General features: G+C 45.1%; 2 long non-coding RNA genes across 6 annotated transcripts in view; both read left to right on the forward strand.

Annotated features, from left to right (window-relative positions):
- The window catches only part of LOC104909825 (uncharacterized), a 145,528-nt gene that overhangs the window by 58,161 nt on the left and 70,720 nt on the right, over positions 1–16,647 (forward strand). The gene's annotated exons all lie outside the window — the stretch shown is intronic.
- Positions 1–16,647, forward strand: part of LOC104909842 (uncharacterized) — a 50,458-nt gene that overhangs the window by 8,003 nt on the left and 25,808 nt on the right. Inside the window, exons 1-3 of one of the 3 annotated variants that reach the window (XR_014882244.1) lie at positions 391–4,022; positions 4,751–4,923; positions 5,122–5,341. The exons of 1 other annotated variant lie outside the window; for it this stretch is intronic. This is a non-coding gene — a long non-coding RNA (uncharacterized LOC104909842). Of the gene's footprint in view, positions 1–390; positions 4,023–4,338; positions 4,924–5,121; positions 5,342–16,647 lie in introns of those variants that run through there. One more of the 3 variants, XR_014882243.1, reaches the window with a different exon arrangement.

Below are 16,647 nucleotides of genomic sequence, written 5' to 3' on the forward strand. Positions count from 1 at the left end.
GTGCAATGCCGATGTTGAGCGAGGTTATCGTCCCCCAGGCTGCAACTAAAGGATGTCCTGCCCCCTCCCTCCCTTTGTCCAGTGCTGCCAAAACTTGCCTGGCGATTCAGCTGCTCCTCTCTTTGTAAGGAGCTCCTCAGCCAGCTTCTGGTTTGGACTCCTCCAGGCCTAAAACCTGGGCCTAATGTGTTTGGCTGGACATAAATCAAAGCAGAACTTAAAAAAAAAAAAAAGAGTTGTTTGTGTTTTAGAGATAGCATATCATTCAGACTTCAAAATATAAATTCTGTTTAAAGTCTTTTTCCCTCCCCTGTGGTTAGGCTTCATTAGCTGCTAGACTTCCTTAGTCTCAGATACAGTGTTAGTATAGATTAAGGAGGAAAACAGGATCTTTGTTTGGGCTATACGTATGTCTAGATTGTGCAGTGATTGCCAGTATATTTTTCTTCTTCCAGCTGTATGTCAGCTTGAGATGAACACTTCATTGTTGTCAAGCCACCTGTGCTATCGCAAAGTACCAGCTAACTCTATCCACGGTACACAGAGGAAATGAAGAGATATTGGTCCTATGAACAGAGAACTTATTTCCTGATGATGGTGATTTGGATTAGCTTTTGCTATGACCTTTGCTATGAAAAATGCCCAAGGTTTTTATCCACTGTGGTATTGCTCTAACAAGGCTATCCTGAGATGGCATGGAAATGATCTGCAGTGTTTTTGTCCTGCCTTTTGTGTACAAAACTGCTCATTGTGTCACATGTTGAGGGTGCCATGCTACCATGCCAGCACCTGCTGGTCTCTTGGCTCTGCTGGCACTGATGGATGTTCAAGTCTCCTGAGATCATAGAAGCATAGAATAATGTAATTGTTCAAGTTGGAAGCAACTTTTAAACATCAATCTAATCAAACTCCTCTCCCACCTCTCAGGGTAACCTGCTCCTTTGCCTCACTAGTATTGTAGAGAATGATTCCCTTCTGTGAGTAAGAGTAAACATGTTTGGTTTGGTTCTCTCCCTTTCTGGAGGTGCCTAGATTTCCTTCTCACCTCCCAGGATGTTGGCCGAGGTCACCATAAGGGTGGTTGTGTGGCCACAGCCTTGTGGCCTGGTGACTTAGTTTTCCTGAGAAGCTGCAGTTGTGTTCCACACCTCCATCTCACCAACTTGCCCTGCTTGCCTTGTTCTGGCATTAATGTCTATGTGGCCAACTCTGTTTTTCACCTTTCTTTCTGCTCTTTCAGAAAACTGATAATGAAGCTGCAGGCAAAGAGTGCCTTTTCTCTTGGTGGTGCATCCCTTTTTCTTCCCTTGCTGATTTGGACATCCTCAGGGAGATGAATTGTCGGAGAACTAACAAAACCACCACAACAAAACCCAAGTGAATTTAATTTACTTCGGGTTAACACTTGTATGTTTGCAGGCTTGATGAGTAACAAAGCCAGTGGAAGAGGTGGGACAGGGACTTTCACTTCTGGCATTAGCTCAAGCATACTTGGCTCAGAGTTGGTGAGAAGCAGAATTCCCAGCCTCTAGCAGGCTCTGGCTGTAATTTAATATCACGTGGTGTGTTAGAGATTTGGCTTGTATTTGCCTGACAGGCAGCTAGAATGGGTTAAAATATGCTCCATCCCTCAGGCATGCATCTGAGTTCCTTTGCAGAAGGGATCAGGGTGCCAAGTTTGGGGCACACATCTCCCTGTGGGTGATGGCCCCTGGCAGCGTGTAGGCTAAAGATGCCCCCCCCAGACACCGTGGCTGTGTTTGCAGGTGCTTCTCTCTGATACTGGGGCTCAGGGTTCTGCCTGGCAGTAAGAGGGTGGGATCCTGCATGGCCTCTGAAGGGAGGCAGCTAGCTGCTGCATTTCACCAGGAGGAATATTTTTGCTTTGCAGTGTAATGTGAATGGATTGTAAGTGATGACTGTGGTTCTCTTTCACGCTCACAGTGCAAGAATGGTCTTTTTTTTCTCTCTTTTTTTTTTTTTCTTCCTTTGTGTGTCTGTGTATGTTGCTTCTTCTATCTCCGCCCCAGCAGCCATTTCTCCTCCAGCAATTCAGTTCCTTTGTTTCTCATGCTTGCCAAGACTTTTTATCAATCTAGTATTTCTTTGAACTTTTTCCAAAGTTTTTCTAGACTTTCCACCTTGAATGAGCCTCATGAAAAAATCTAAACCCTTTTTTTGGGGCAGAATACTTCTTGTTCTTCTGATCTTCTGGTGATTTTTCTTTTTTTTTTTTTTTTTTTTTTTTAATGAATACTCACAATGCTTTACATAAAAACTAGGCTGACGTGCTGTAGGAATTTACTGAGTATTATCTACTTATTCCTGGCTTTGGGCCCAACTAAAGTCCCACTGAAGTCTTCTGTTGGCTGAGAGCAGTAAGGTCTATTTGCAAACTGAAGATACTCCGTGCTCTGCATAACGTTGTATCTCAGCATCTCCCTCCTTCAGACACATGTATCTCAGCTGTCCCTCCTTGCACCCCTTGTCATTTGTGAGTGACACAGTATGGGGACACTTTGCCCACTTGAGTTGTGCAGCAGCTGTCAGTCTGTAAAGAAAAGAAGGAGCTGCAGCTGACAGTCACCTTCTGTTCCTGACTGTGTCCCCCTGTGCTCCAGCAGCTCCTGTGCTGCACGGTGTCAACATTAATGTTATTCTGAGACCTGGTTCTGTTGCCACAAACATGCAGAAGTGCTTTTCAAGTAACTTACCTCTGCTGGAACCCGTCTGCTACTTTACTGCTGGATTTCTGTTACTTCTCCACTACCTTACTCTATTTCATCCTCTTCTCACTGCAGCATGTGGGTTCAAACAGTTGTGCAGTGCAAACTACTCCAGATTTAAACTCAAAGCAAAGCAAAAAGGTCCCCACCCTGAACTGAACTTGCCCCTTTAACACTGCAACGTGAAGCCTGGCTGGGATCCAGCCTGGAGGCTTTCCTTGGAATTACTCTTTAGGGCACAGATTCCTGCAGAAATAATAGTAGGATCCTGATCAGCTGGGCTTTGCCAGGCAGCTGCAGTCCAGTGAAGACATCTGCCCACTCCCCTCCTTTGGGCTTCTCTGGGGTTCTTGCATATAAGAAGGAGTGAGGGAAGCAGACAGAAATACAACTGTGATTCTAAATCCTCCTGCTCCTTGAAGGATGTAGGTGAAATTGTTCAAGCTCTCATTATGGAAAATGGATATCTTTGTTTCACGTGTTCATTCTGTGGTGCTTCATTAAAAGCTGGTTTATTGTTGGACTCTGCTGGACTCTTACTGGGAAAATTGCTGCTCTTGTTTTCTGGCCTGATCCGGCTTCCCTTAGAGCTAAAAGAAATCTGTTGTGCTCAGTGGGTAAATGGCAAGGTAAGAACTGATGCAAAACCAAATGATTGCTCTGAGTGAGCCAATCCTCGACACTGAGATCCCTTGTGCGAGCTATAACTAAGGGCAAAAAGCACATAAACAGAGCTGTTCATTTCTAATTTGAGCAACAAGGAGTCTGCCCACTTCTTACTGTCTGGCTCAGTATGGCAAACAGGTGAGCCTGCCCACTTTGTTTTTCACTGGGATATGGCTGGTTTGCAGGGCCACCTCAGAACCAGGGCATGTTTGTGCTGCTCCTCATGGAGAATGCTATGTAGGGGCATATATGCACGCACTGTTGCTATTTACAGCATCGCTGCCAAGTCAGTGTCTGAAACACTGCCTTTGACCTGGTTGGCAGAGCTGATACAGAGTGGTACATATGGATTGACACTGTGCTCCTGACTCTCTCACAGGCAAGGTCTCTGAGGCAGGAGTTAACTCAGGGCAAGGTCTTGTCTCAGACATCTTGATCCTGCTTTATTTCAATGAATTTGCCATTACGCTTTTCTAACCAGGGTGAAGTAGCCTCAATTGTTAGTGTCGTCTCTGCTTTTATTTATTTATTTATGCATTTTCTACAGGGAATGAAGCATTTATTTCTGTTGTGCGGAAAGTCCGTCCAAAACTTGTCCGTATTTCTGATGCTGGATCCAGTCCGTAAGCGGTCAGTGATTTAGTTCTGTGTGAGAGAAAGAGGTATTATTTTTAAAGGGTATGGTTTATAGAATTGCACATGCTAGTTCTTTAAAAGCCCATCAACTGAGCTCTTTCTTCATAGTACTCAAATGAGAACACAGTGTTTTCTGTATTGTTTGGAATAGCCTGGGAAACAATGCCTCCCAGTGTGAGCAGATCTCCTTCAGTGCGCTGGCAAACTCATCTCGGAAGAATGTGGTTATCGACTAACCCATGATTTCTGATAGCAGGAGCGAAAAAGAGTGGAAAAGTACTCAGCTGCTTGCAGTCCAATAAAACAGAAGCTTACTGATCTGCGTGATAATGTCGATTCAATTTAAAATGGCCATAAATCCCGTTGGCCTAACACAGCATCCTGGCTGTCCAGCAGTGCTATTACAGCACTGGGTGAAGGCCTCCAGTGATGTAAACTGATGCAAACTGGTGCAGCTTGACCAGCAGCAGTGAAGAAGCTCCATCCCTACCAGCTGAATATTTGGGCCTGTGATGCTTCACGACAGTTTCTCTTGCAAAAAGCATGCTCTGAATTAATGCTTGCACTTGTGGGAAAACTTTTGGATGGAAAATGTAATCAGCCATTGTTGCTGTGTCTGAATTCAATGACTGAAAGTTGGCATCGGTTTGTAAAATATAAAATAAGGAACACGGGGAACAAATGCAGAGATTAATGTTTTTTTTTTTCTCCCCTGGGTGAAGATTGCCATTTCTCCAGTGAGCAGAGGGGACCGGAGGGATTTCAGTTCTTGGAATATTACAAAGGTCGCTGACACTTGTCCTTGCCTCAACTTGGAGGCTGACCAGATTCTGGAATCAAGCTACTACTTCCACTCCACATCCCGAGTGTGCAGCACTCTGGTAACTTTCTTGGGGTGAGTGAGCTGCATGAAGGGCCTCTGAGGGGCTGCTGCTTCCCATCCCATGAGCTCACAGGGAGATGCTGGCTGGCCACTGGCAGTTTTGGGAATGGACTGTGGTGAGGATGGAAGCTGGTAGTTACTGTAATGCAGTGAATCAGGAGTGCAGGGTACCAACTTCTGATAAGTGCTCATGTTTTGACTTTGTGTCAGGAGCCTGGAGCAAAAAGAGGCATGCGCATACTGGAGAGAACCCAGTGAAGAGCCATGAAGATGAAGGGCCTGAAGTACCTCTCTTGTGAGGAGAGACTGAGAGAGCTGAGACTGTTCGGCCTGGAGAGTCTTAGAGGGGAATTTTACCAATGTACATAAATACCTGAAGGGAAGGTGCAAAGATGAAGCCAGGCTCCTGTCAGTGGTGGTTAGTGCTAAGGTAAGAGGCAATGGGCTTAAACTGAAACATAGGAGTTCCCACTAACTGTCAGGAAGCACTTCTGTGGTGTGTAAACAATGGAAAACAATCTGCTCAGAGAGGCTGTGGAATTTCTTCCTTGGAAATCTTCATCATCCTCTGGACATGGTCTTGGACACCTTGCTCTGAGTGTCCTTGCTTGGGCAGATGTTGCATCAAATGGATCTAGAGGTTCTTTCTAATCTCAAATATTGTATGATTCTGGGATCCTTGATCACTGCTTTCCCGTGATGAGTTAGGGCTTCTTTCCTTCAGTTCATGCTGAAGGCTGAGTTTTTCAGGGCTTGTCAGTCAGACAGACTTTGAGGGAGGGAACAAGGGGTAGCATGGCAGAAACATGCTAGTGGAGCAAAACCAATGTAGCTTTCACTGTTCTGGGGATTTGGAGTGCTACTCTTTGAGGAACAGTAGAAGGAGTGGAAAGCTGTGCAAATCTGAAGGAAAACTCTTACTGCTGTGGCCTTTACTGGAGAGACTGACCAAGCTGGGACTGGCAGTCCTCTGCATTGCATGGCTGAGGCTAAGAGATGCTGCAGAAGCATCTCAAATGCCACAGTACCCACAAGTCTGCCCTGTGCAGCTGAGTGTCTTCACAAACACAGTCACCCAGAACACTGCCTTGGTGCTTGCCTTAGAGCACTCTCATTTGTTTTGCTTTTACATAAATGGCTTTTGGAAGAAATATTTTAACTTGGGGCAAAACCGACAGAACACCAGTTGGCAGACACCACAGCCGTGTGTTTTGTCATAGAGAGTGCCCAAGCTCTGCACTGGCCAGCCTCTTCCTTCCTCCAGCCACCACTGAATTTTAGCACTTTACCCTCAGGTACAGCAGAGGGGAATTCTTCAGCTCCCTTGCACTGGTGTGAATGTACATCTCCTGGGTCACAGGCTGAAGTGTGTATTTTGGAATCTTTTTGTTTCGAAACAAAAGGTTTTTTCTGAGGCAAGGAGTGCATGCAATGTAGTTGCTGTGAGCAGCCACAGCATGGCATCACCATGAAAATGGACCTTGGCCAGAACCCCGAGCTCATGTCAAAACATGCTAGAATAGCACATTTTACTAGAGAAAGGAATGTTAATGTGATACTATCAAATATTATACTGCAAGGAAATTACATGTCCCAAACCACTGCAATATGTATCTGTGACCCTGGGGAAGTTCTTTCTCCCCGGCTGTGTTTATACTTGCACCAACTTGCTTTTCCCAAACTCTGCTTTTGCCATTGCCGTACAAGCACAGCTCTTGCTTCTGGCCCATCTGCGTGACCCTGGCACCCTGCATCTTGTGCAAGGAGGATGGGACAGATGGCCCCATGGCTGCAGGGAAGTTGGCCTGCTTACCACCCACTCATTTCGCAACACTAGGCCACAGAAAGTGCTTGGTGGGGCCTATATATCTGAATGTGGGGCTGTGCCTCCTCTTGCCCCTCCAGCAGTTCGTGCCCCAGTTGTGGGGCTGCTGTGGCTCACATGGGAAGATGCTGTGAGCAGTCATGGGTTTTGTGGGCAGACAATTTGCTCAGCCAGCTGGTGTGATGTGTCCTGACATGCTGGGCGTTATGGCTGAGGCCTGCGGCACCTCTCCACCTTTTTCCTCTTGGATAAGGCTGAGTGTCCCTGGCCCAGTCCTGCCACTAGCCAGAGAGGGGCTACTGGTGGTGGTGTGCTCCCATGTGAGGGTGAAACAGGGTTTGTGATTACATGGCTCATGTGGGTCAGACCTATCCTGATGTTTCACTGAATGAGTGGTACTGAGTGAGAGGAAGACACTTTGATTACTATGTGTCATTGCTGCAGAATATCAAAGTGCTTGTAAGTGTTGAAACTATACTCTACAGACTGGGAGAGAGCCATCATATGGGGAAGTGATGGATTTGCAGCCAGAGCTGTATATTAGTCATTAGTTGTCTCACTAATGACAGAATAGAAGAATATTCTTCTATCAGGCTATCCCAGAGAAGTGCCCAGGCCAGCCAGGCTGCTGCTGTGCTCCATCCAGGAATGCACACAGGGCCCAGATGCTGACCAGCAGCTTGGAAAGCTGAATCAGTCATGAGCGTCATGAAGGCAGCATCGCAAACCTCAGGATGTGTTTGCTGCCACAACTTGTATGATTTTCATCAGCTGTTCGAACTGGAGCCAGTAATTTCCATTGTTGCTGGGGATGGTGGTTGGAAAGAGGAAGAAAGGCTGTATTGTGGAAGAACTTAGATTTTTTTTGTCCTTTTTTTTTTTTTTTAATTCTTTTTTTCTTTTTTTTTCTGTCAATAGATAATTTTTTTTGTGGTCAAACTACAAATGTTTATTTTCTGGATTTTTCTAAGGATGAACTTCTGCTTTGCTAAAGCAGATCAACTATGAAAGCTATAGACCAGTATTCTAGTTTTCTGTCAAAGAGGGAAAAGGTCTTTTTGTCTAATCAGTGTTTTCAATAGTATCACACTGACATTTTAGTATGGACTTTCTTCATCCTCAGTAGTTTTGTCCTGAGGAGTAAGCCTGCATGTTGACAGCCCAGGCAACAGTTCTCCATGGCTTTCCAGAACCTAAGCCTTACCACCACCACCTCCAGGACACCGTTCCCTGCTGCCTGACTGCCTACCCAGAGATGCCCACCTCAGCAGCACCTTGTACACTGCCTCTTCTGCTCATTTCTCTAATTGAGTCTTTTGAGGGGCTGATTTGGATTAGGTCCAATGCTAAGAACATTTGGATGTTTGTTTTTGTGAAATTGAGCCTCGGCTGAACTCTCCACTCCACCGAGGATATGTACTCATGTTAATGTCTGTTCGACATAGGATAATCATGAGTTTCCACTGTTAGATCAGTGTGGCAAGCACTTTATAATGAAAGACTGCCTACAAGCTAATACCGTGGGTACAATTCCTCCATCTGTAATTCAAGAAAATGACCTGAAATTCTGGTCAATGAGAGAGAGACTTTTTACTGTTACACAGGAAGAAAACAGAGGCTTCTCACTTTTCAGAGATCAACAAGAAGTAGTGTTTGCACTACTGGCTCTTTAGTTGTACTTGTACTGACGTCAGTATTGTATGTGCCCTCTTCTAACAACATCCATAATTAGATGTAGCAACTTCATGGGCTTTTTAATCTCATAAAGACCCCTTGGCTAATGTTTACATTAGTTCTAATTTAATCACATCTTATGCAAGTCTGTGCACATTTTTATGCATGCAGTGGGTCAAGTTCTTTCCTGTAGCAAGGTCTGTTGGTGACAAGTATTTGGAGAGCTGATTGTAACTGCAGCTATTTACCCAGCATCCTGCATGCTGTCCTTACCTGCAGCATCTGGACAACTCAGATAGTGGTTAAAATCTGCTGTGGTGAAACCACAACTCCTTCCATCCCTTTGCATCCAAAGCTAGAAGGGAGCTGGTGCAGGAGGACCTACACCACCTTTCTGTAGGCTGGCCACTTGCAGGAGAGGAGAAAGGGAGAGTTCACAATGGCCTAACGTCTGCTGGGCCATCTGCCTTCCTTGCTGCAGTCACACTGAATGACTCCAGTGGCATGCAGGACCCCTGCTAAAGAGATGGGGGAGGTAAGGCTGATCTGTTTGGTGATCTGCAGGTCAACTTTCGTACTTAAGGTAGATTAACAGCAACACATGTGCGTTCTTCTACATTATGCAGTTTATTTCAGCCTCTGGTTAGGTTACATCATGTGCACTATTCCTTTCCTGACACTTGACACAGTAGCTGCCAAGGTTTGTTTCTGGACAGGCCTGTTCTGGGAACTTCATGTGCTGTGATCTGGATAAAGGGTGCTCAAGTCGTGTGTGTGTCTCTGCTTGCCCTTCCACTGCAGCTTTGTTGTGGGAACTTTCATGAACCCCAGACCAGCTGCTTCCTGGTTGAACACAAAACATGTTAGTTGGGGCCGTTGGCTTTGGTGGGATGGCCAGCTCCTGCAAGCAGGGGTTGTCTATGGACAATTCTTGTCTCCACAAATTGCAGAAGTTTACCTCATCACAGAATTTGATGTAGAGAATATTGAACACTGGTAAGTAAAAACGCATAAAAACTTTATAGCAGGCCCTTCGTTGCCCCGTACTTATTAAAAACAGCTGCTGGCAGATCTGATCAGGGTAAAAAAGTCTGTCAGGAGGTTTGTATGTGACTGTCACTGATGATATTTTCTGATTGGCCTTTTAGTAAGCTCCTTGCACAAATTCTTAAAAGATGTGTATTGCAGAGAGCAGTGTGTACTATATTGTGTGGTGTATGGTCCTGAATCAGCTCCTCTAGAAGGTTATCAGCTATTAAAAACCAAAGAACTCCCAGCTACAAATGTAACTGCGCAGGGGTGAAAATCTTTGCCTCCCCTTACTATGCTTGACATGATCATATTTCAGTCAGTGTATGTAATAGGATTCTTGGTGTGCTTCTAAGAGATACTTGCAAACTTACAAATTCCATGCAATTGAAAAAAAACCACATTATCTTTTCAGAATTATTTAAGACACTGGCAGGCAGAGTCTGTATCACTGCTGCTGAGACAGCTTTTAGTTTTGGGAGGATCATCTCCATGCTACTGGTTTCCCAAGCTGCCAGCTTGCAGTGCCACTGGCCATGTGAATGCCATCAGTTGTGTTGAGCGTCCCAGCTCGAACCCTCCCAGCGCATCCTTGGCCTGCTGTGACCTCCCAAGTCCCTCCTGTCAAGGGCAGAGCTCTCCTGATGTTAATAGTAGGGATGAGCTCCTAATTCCTATAAGCACCTTTTCTCTACAAGCCCTTGGTGCGCAGAGTTCGTCACTGACTCTCAGTGTAATCGAGCAGTTGGCTCTCCCAGCATTGCTGGCTCCTACAGCAGCTGCCTTGGCTTGCTGCCATCAGCGTGGCTCCATCGTTGCTGCAGTTCTTAGCCTGGCTGTGCCAGCCTGTGGATGGTGTGGGTGAGTGGTTGAAGGGACTGATGCTGGGGCCATTTGGATCTGCAGCTGGAGTGGCGGTCCAGGGGTTTGCCAATCCAGCAAACACACAAGGCTAAAGCAAAAACTCTCCAATCTTACAAGCCACAGATTTCTAGTGAATCCAATACGGTAAGATTAAGTACTGTGTCTGGTGGCTGGGTCACATAGTTTCAGCAGACAACCAGTTGATTGTACCGCCAACTATTTCAGCTCATTGACCTTCTGGAGAAATAAAATAGGAACCAAGTGGTTTTGTGGTTAAGAAGCACCAACTTGTTTCTTAGCATGACAACTTTTCTCTGGGAAGGCTGCTCTCTTGGTTAGCACCCTTGCAGCAGCAGCCAAAATAATATCAGCAGCCTCATGTCTCAGTTAACTCGGCTTTATATGACATTAGGGAGCATGCCAAGGCAATGAAAATTGGAACCTGAACAATGATAGGCAGTAGCCATTAATCTGTTCCTTGATGTTTTCACTGCTGTAGAACCTCTGTTGTGGTTGGGTTTCTTCTGTGGATAAGGCCATGTAGAAATGCATTTGAGAAGGGAAGGGTGGTGGGGAGCAAGGGCAGCTTCATGCCAGCACCGTGCTCCCCTTCCTGCTCTCATAGCCTAACAACTTGTAGGTAATGAGACTTGGGATCTCAAAGGTGCTTAGCCGTATCCAAGCAGTGGGGTTCACTGGAAACCAAATGCTGCCTGGAGGATTCTGGGTTCTCTTGTTTTCACAGCAACATCCTGAAGGTTCTTTAAGTTTGGTGAGTCCATGCTGACTGAGGGGCTTGCTGCCAGGTTCTTCGCCACTGAGACCATGCACTGTTCATTGTTACATGCTTGGATTTAACTCCCCAGCTGTATGTCCCACATCTCAGCTCATCTTCTCAGGTTCCCTTCCTAGGCCAGGGAGGGAATCAGAGGGAATCAGGTTTACGTTATGTGAAAGTAGCTGGTTGCCATCTTCTTATCCAGTATTACCATGCCTGTAATCCTGCTCAGAGTACACGAGACAGGGACTAAGGTCCACTTTCTGCTTGTGTCCCTGGATTGCAGGGCTCTAACTCATCCTACAGGAGAGGTTTCACAGCAATGCTTCCTTGCCCTGTGACAAATCTAGTTTTTTTAAAAGGCATTTCCTTAGGCCTGTGCTTCTCTGACCCCTATACACAAAATGCTTGCTCTGCACATGTGGAGCACTTCTCCCATGGGATGGGGCAGAAGGCCATGTAGGTGCTCCCTGAGCCTCTGCCTTGAGCAATTTGGGGCATGGCCTCATCAGTTTCCCAAAGACATAGCCTTTGCAGTTATTGGCACACTCAGTTTGAACTCAAAAGGTGCTTGGCAGCAGCTGGATTTCCCCAATTTTTTGTTACTATGTGAAGGACCAGCAGGTGCCCTGTGCAGCCTCACACCCATACCAGCACTATGCACACTCTGATGGAGTAGCAACTCACAGTGCCATCTCCAGCCACCCCAAGGTACTCTCAGAACCTGCAGAGAGGTGTGGTGTTGCAGTGTTGCAGTTTCTGCCATAGTCTGACTAAAAGCAGATGTGTTCCAGTGAGAGGTCTCCCAGTGTGACCAGCACAGGGGGTGATCAGGGATGCAGATGTCCCAGCAGCAGAACACTGCCCAGCGAGTCACCTGGCTCTGTACAACTCCCCAGGGCCCTGGTACTATTTTCTGGCTTTACTTACTTTCCTCACATGGAAACTAAGAGCAGCTTCCAGCTTTTTTTTTAATTTTTTTTTTCTCTCCCCATTAGCATTCGGGGAAAACAGAACTGAAACCAACTGTTTAGGGACAAACTAAAATTAGTATTCCTCATGAATGATGACATTCCCATCAGAGAGGGAATTAGTTAAAATATACATCTAACCCCACGGGGCCTGACTCTTCCTTGTGGCACACAGTGCTTTGCTGTGCAGCAGGGAGAGGGGTGCCCATGTCCTCAGATTTCACAGCAGGGAGTTGGCTGCTGCTTCATTAAAGCAATTATAAATGGAGTCAGTTACACGAGAAACGTATATTTATCAAGTGAGTTTGCTGTTTATTTCCCTGGACTTTTTCTGTGAACATGATGCTGGCACAAGGTCCCATTGAGGTGATGAGTATCTGATTTCAGTTCCTGCTGCCCTCAGCCAGTGGCACCATTGTGGCCGTGGGCCCCAGTGGGCAGAGGACTGGCCATTCTGCTTGGCCAGTGCCATCAGTGATATGGTATTGTGCGGCTGCTGCCTCCTGATGCTCCTACCCTCATGCCCTTTACACTGTTCGGGGATGCTGGGATGTGGTGGTGGCAAATAAAAACTTGGGCAGGAACAGCTGCTGGTGGTGACCCCTTGTTTCATGAACCTAAGTGAAATGAGAGGGTTTAGAGGAGAGAGGTGCCCTTTGGAGCTTTTGAAGGGCGGATATATCTGCAGTATAAATTGAGTTTGAGGGAGTTCTGCTATTGTGTTCTCAAAAAGAGCTGCTACAGGGCAGAGGAAATGAAATGTCTGCCAAAGTGTCTACCATGACACGAAGTCTTTAGGCTTTAAATAAAGGAACTATGCAGCTGAATGAAGTAGGCTGACTCAAGCCAAACAGGCTTTTGTACTTTAAACAAAAAAATAAATTAAAGTCTCTCCCAGCCACGTGGCTGAGAATAATGGTGCTGCTTCTGGACTCACTGAGCCTGACCTGGGATGCACTGATGTATCTGCCTTGGCCAGGCTGGGCTGAGCAGTCCTTTCTGAATGCAGGAAGCCATAAAGACATACACTCTGAAAAATACATCTCTTGATTGAGCTGGAGTAGAAAAGTGTGACTTGTTTAGGAGAGCATCAATGCCAGTCAAAGGCTGAAAATCAATAGAATTGTGACATATGTAAAAATCTTGTCTGTAAATCGAACAGCTCCAGGTGTTTTTAGAGTGGTGGTAACCATACTGGTATTATGAGAAATATTGATACGGGCTGTATTTCTTCACTTTAACATATTTTAACAATAGAAGACATATTATGAGATCTGGAATTCAGATGATGTAGGTCTGTGTGGCCAGAGCCTGATTCGTTTTAGGCACATCCAATCTGGAGTTTGGGGGACCACCAAGGAGCTCTGTGAGAAAGCCTTCTAATGCTCTCTTTTCCATCAAAATACAAGAATAGAAAAACCTACTCCCTTAAAACAGGATTTTTGGTTCACAGATGAGAAAGAAGTGAGTGCAAGAAGGGGTAAGTGCATCATTTCTTCCTATCCATTGTGTTCTGATTAAAGTTAAGATGTTGAGAAGACACCCATTGTAGATGTTGGAGATCAAATGAAGCAGTGGATGGATGGAGAATGGCTCCTCTGAGAGAGCCTTCTGTCTTTTACACCAGACAGGATCCTGAAGAACTGCTGATGTGCTGCAAAATGCATAATTGTTCCTTTCATTACCCCATTTCTATGGATATATCCGTATTTTTTTTCTGTTTCTGCAGGATGTTTCCAAGCAATAACTCCTGTTTTCACTGTAGGGTGAAGATGAAACAATTTCCCACTGGCGTTTATCAAATTAATGTAAAATTTTGCTTTAAGCATGTTTTTGTTTGATACAGTTGTAGAGTCTTATTTTAAAACATGTCTGTTTTTGTTTAGGTAAGCATAGCAAGCTCAGTGGTTAGGAAGTAATACTCATTACTACTATTATTACGATGATAGTTAAACCAAGGCTTTGGAGTATGAGTGGGTGAAAATAAAAAAAATCATATAATAGCATGTCCTCATCTAATGACAGGGATTTCTTCTTATGTAAAATTGTGCTTTGAAAATGTGTGCACTTGTGTGTACTATACAGGCGAGTATTAAAAAGCTGGATTTATTGTCATCCTTATCGGCCTTATCTCAGAAGAGACTGCCATGAGTGTGGGCAAAATATGTTTCCTAGGTAGAGCCAGTTGGGCTGCAGGCATTTCTGCAAGCTTATGCAGACATTCATCTTTCCAACCATTGAAGTCTTCATACCTGAGCACAGCGGGCCAGGAAAGCATGGCAGGGCAGCCTGCTGCAGAGCTGCTGTGATGCTGGGACCAAGGGCTTTGCTCAATGGCTCTGTGTGCCCTGTTTCCCCAGCGGGTCTGGTTCCCATGGCATGCAGAGATGCTCTTCTGTGAAACAGGACAATGGTTTTGCTGGGCTGTGAACAGAACTAGGAAGGAGCTGCTGGAGGGAGATCAGGGGGATTCTGAAATTACACGTTTTGTGAACTATTGCTGTGAATGTTTTAAGTTGAAGCCTGTTTTTTTGGAAAGCCCTTCTCCAAAGTAATAATAGGATTTATTAAAAAAAAAAAAAAAAAAAAGACAGGGCTATATGATATGAAGAGGAACTCATCTATAGGAAAGACAAAACAAGAGAGATTTGTTGGCAGGAGTCATTAATAAGCTCAAAGGGGAAGAGACTGTCAGAAAGAGGAAATTCTCTGGCATGGCAGAATATCAGGTAATTAATAATTACTGCAATTATAGTAGGTAATAACTAGCATATATTCTGACTGTTCATCGGTGGCTTGCCAGGCTTCATTGCTCACAGATTCTTTCTGGCAAATCTCATCAAGTTTTGGTGTGAGTGCAGCTCTTTATGAAATCTGCTGTTTGATATCAAGCCAGAACAGCTCTGTTTCCTTAATGAAGGCAGAGGAGTCTTGGAGGCTTCCGCAGGCTGCATGGGGTTGGCACCAAGGCTGCCAAACCTGGGCTCCTTCCGCTGAGCCCACAGGCAGTGCTGCTGGGAGAGTGGCTTCTCCTCACATCCACAGTGCCAACATACCACACGCTGCCTTTCTTAAAAGACTGTTTGGCGCTGCTTTTTGCAGGCCAGCATACTGTAATGGCCTTAGAAGATGGAGGTGAAAGAAGGTGATTTGCATTCCTGAAGCATTAGGTTTAGGAAAAATATGGGAGATAGAGTCTGCCTTTACAGGAGAGTTCTGTCTTGTGGCAGTAAGTAGATGGGTGGTATGCCTTGCAGTGAGGGATTTCATTAGTACTGCTCTAAGAAAAGGTCAGGCTTCCAGGAGAACTTGCATTGTAACCATGTTGCATGAGCATTTCTTGGGAAGAATGTCACCGTTGCTTACACAGGGGTGTCAAAACCAGTCAGAGAAAATAACATGCAGGTTTCTCTGTGCCAAGGAGCACAAAAGCAAGAGAGCACCCCGCAGCAAGATCTCATCCTTTAAAAAAATGGTATGAGGGTGCAGTGATAAAGAAATTAGAGATTTGGGTAGTGTTACAAACGGGAGGCTGAAGTTGTTTTCAGCAAAATAAATGCTCTCTTAGAACAATAATCTCAATAATCTCTGATAGTCATTAAAACTGTGCAGGGAGAATGATTTATTTATGTACATCCATGTGAAACAGACAATATGTTGTAATCTAATGGCCTGGGTGAGAACTAATCAACCATTTGGCTTTTGTGGGAATCTAATGAAAAGTGACTGCAGGCTTCTTAACTGGCATGTCTTGAAGAAATTATGGCTTTTCTTGACTGGGGAAAGGTCAGCTACATTACCATGGCCACAGCAAAATGAGCTTGGAAGCTACATTGGGACAGTATGCACCAAGAAGGAATGTGCAGCTTTAGCAACTTAAATGTTTTGGGTGGGTACCTAGGAACAGCTCATTTGATTGACTGGGAATATCCACATTGTTGAGAACTGCATTCATTTTATTCTGCTGCGTATGACCACGGGCGTATTGAGGAAGATACCATTTGCAGTGATGGCTCTGTCTGAGTCACAGCTGTGCCTGTGAGCTGTTGTCATTGTAGCATGTGCTATTTTCTGGTAGAGTCACTGGTAAACCAGGACAGAAATAATTGTCTGGTCTGTTATACCATGGATACTGATTCTCTTGGTGATGGATGCCTTCTGAATACTAGAAGAAATGTGGCATGTCTAGTGGACAATTTAAAGCTGAAAAAATGCTTTAGACTATGAGACCCATATCGCATTATTTATAGCGCACATGGCAGAGAAATGTTATTCATCAGTGGATGTTGGAAAGTAAGAAAGAGATGCAGAATTCACAGGTAAGGTAGCAAACTTCAAAAGAAAAAAGCCTAAGCAAAACTTGCCACCTTGGTCATTTTCCTCTCTGGGAGGTTTTGTTGTTCAGTTCTTAGGGGCAGTGCTGACTGTGGAAGGATGCAGCCTAGAGTAGGCCAGTGATACTCAGGCTCAAAGGCAGGAGTTCTGAGAGCCACACAGTTTTGTGATTGTACAGTTGATGATACAAGCCCAGAGCATTTAGATATGAAGGATGCCATTCCTATGAGCTTGATGTGGTGAAAGAGTGCACACCCCCA

The sequence above is a fragment of the Meleagris gallopavo genome, chromosome 1 (genome assembly GCF_905368555.1).
Source record: "Meleagris gallopavo chromosome 1, MGAL_WU_HG_1.1, whole genome shotgun sequence".
In the NCBI taxonomy this organism is placed as follows: Eukaryota; Metazoa; Chordata; class Aves; order Galliformes; family Phasianidae; genus Meleagris; species Meleagris gallopavo.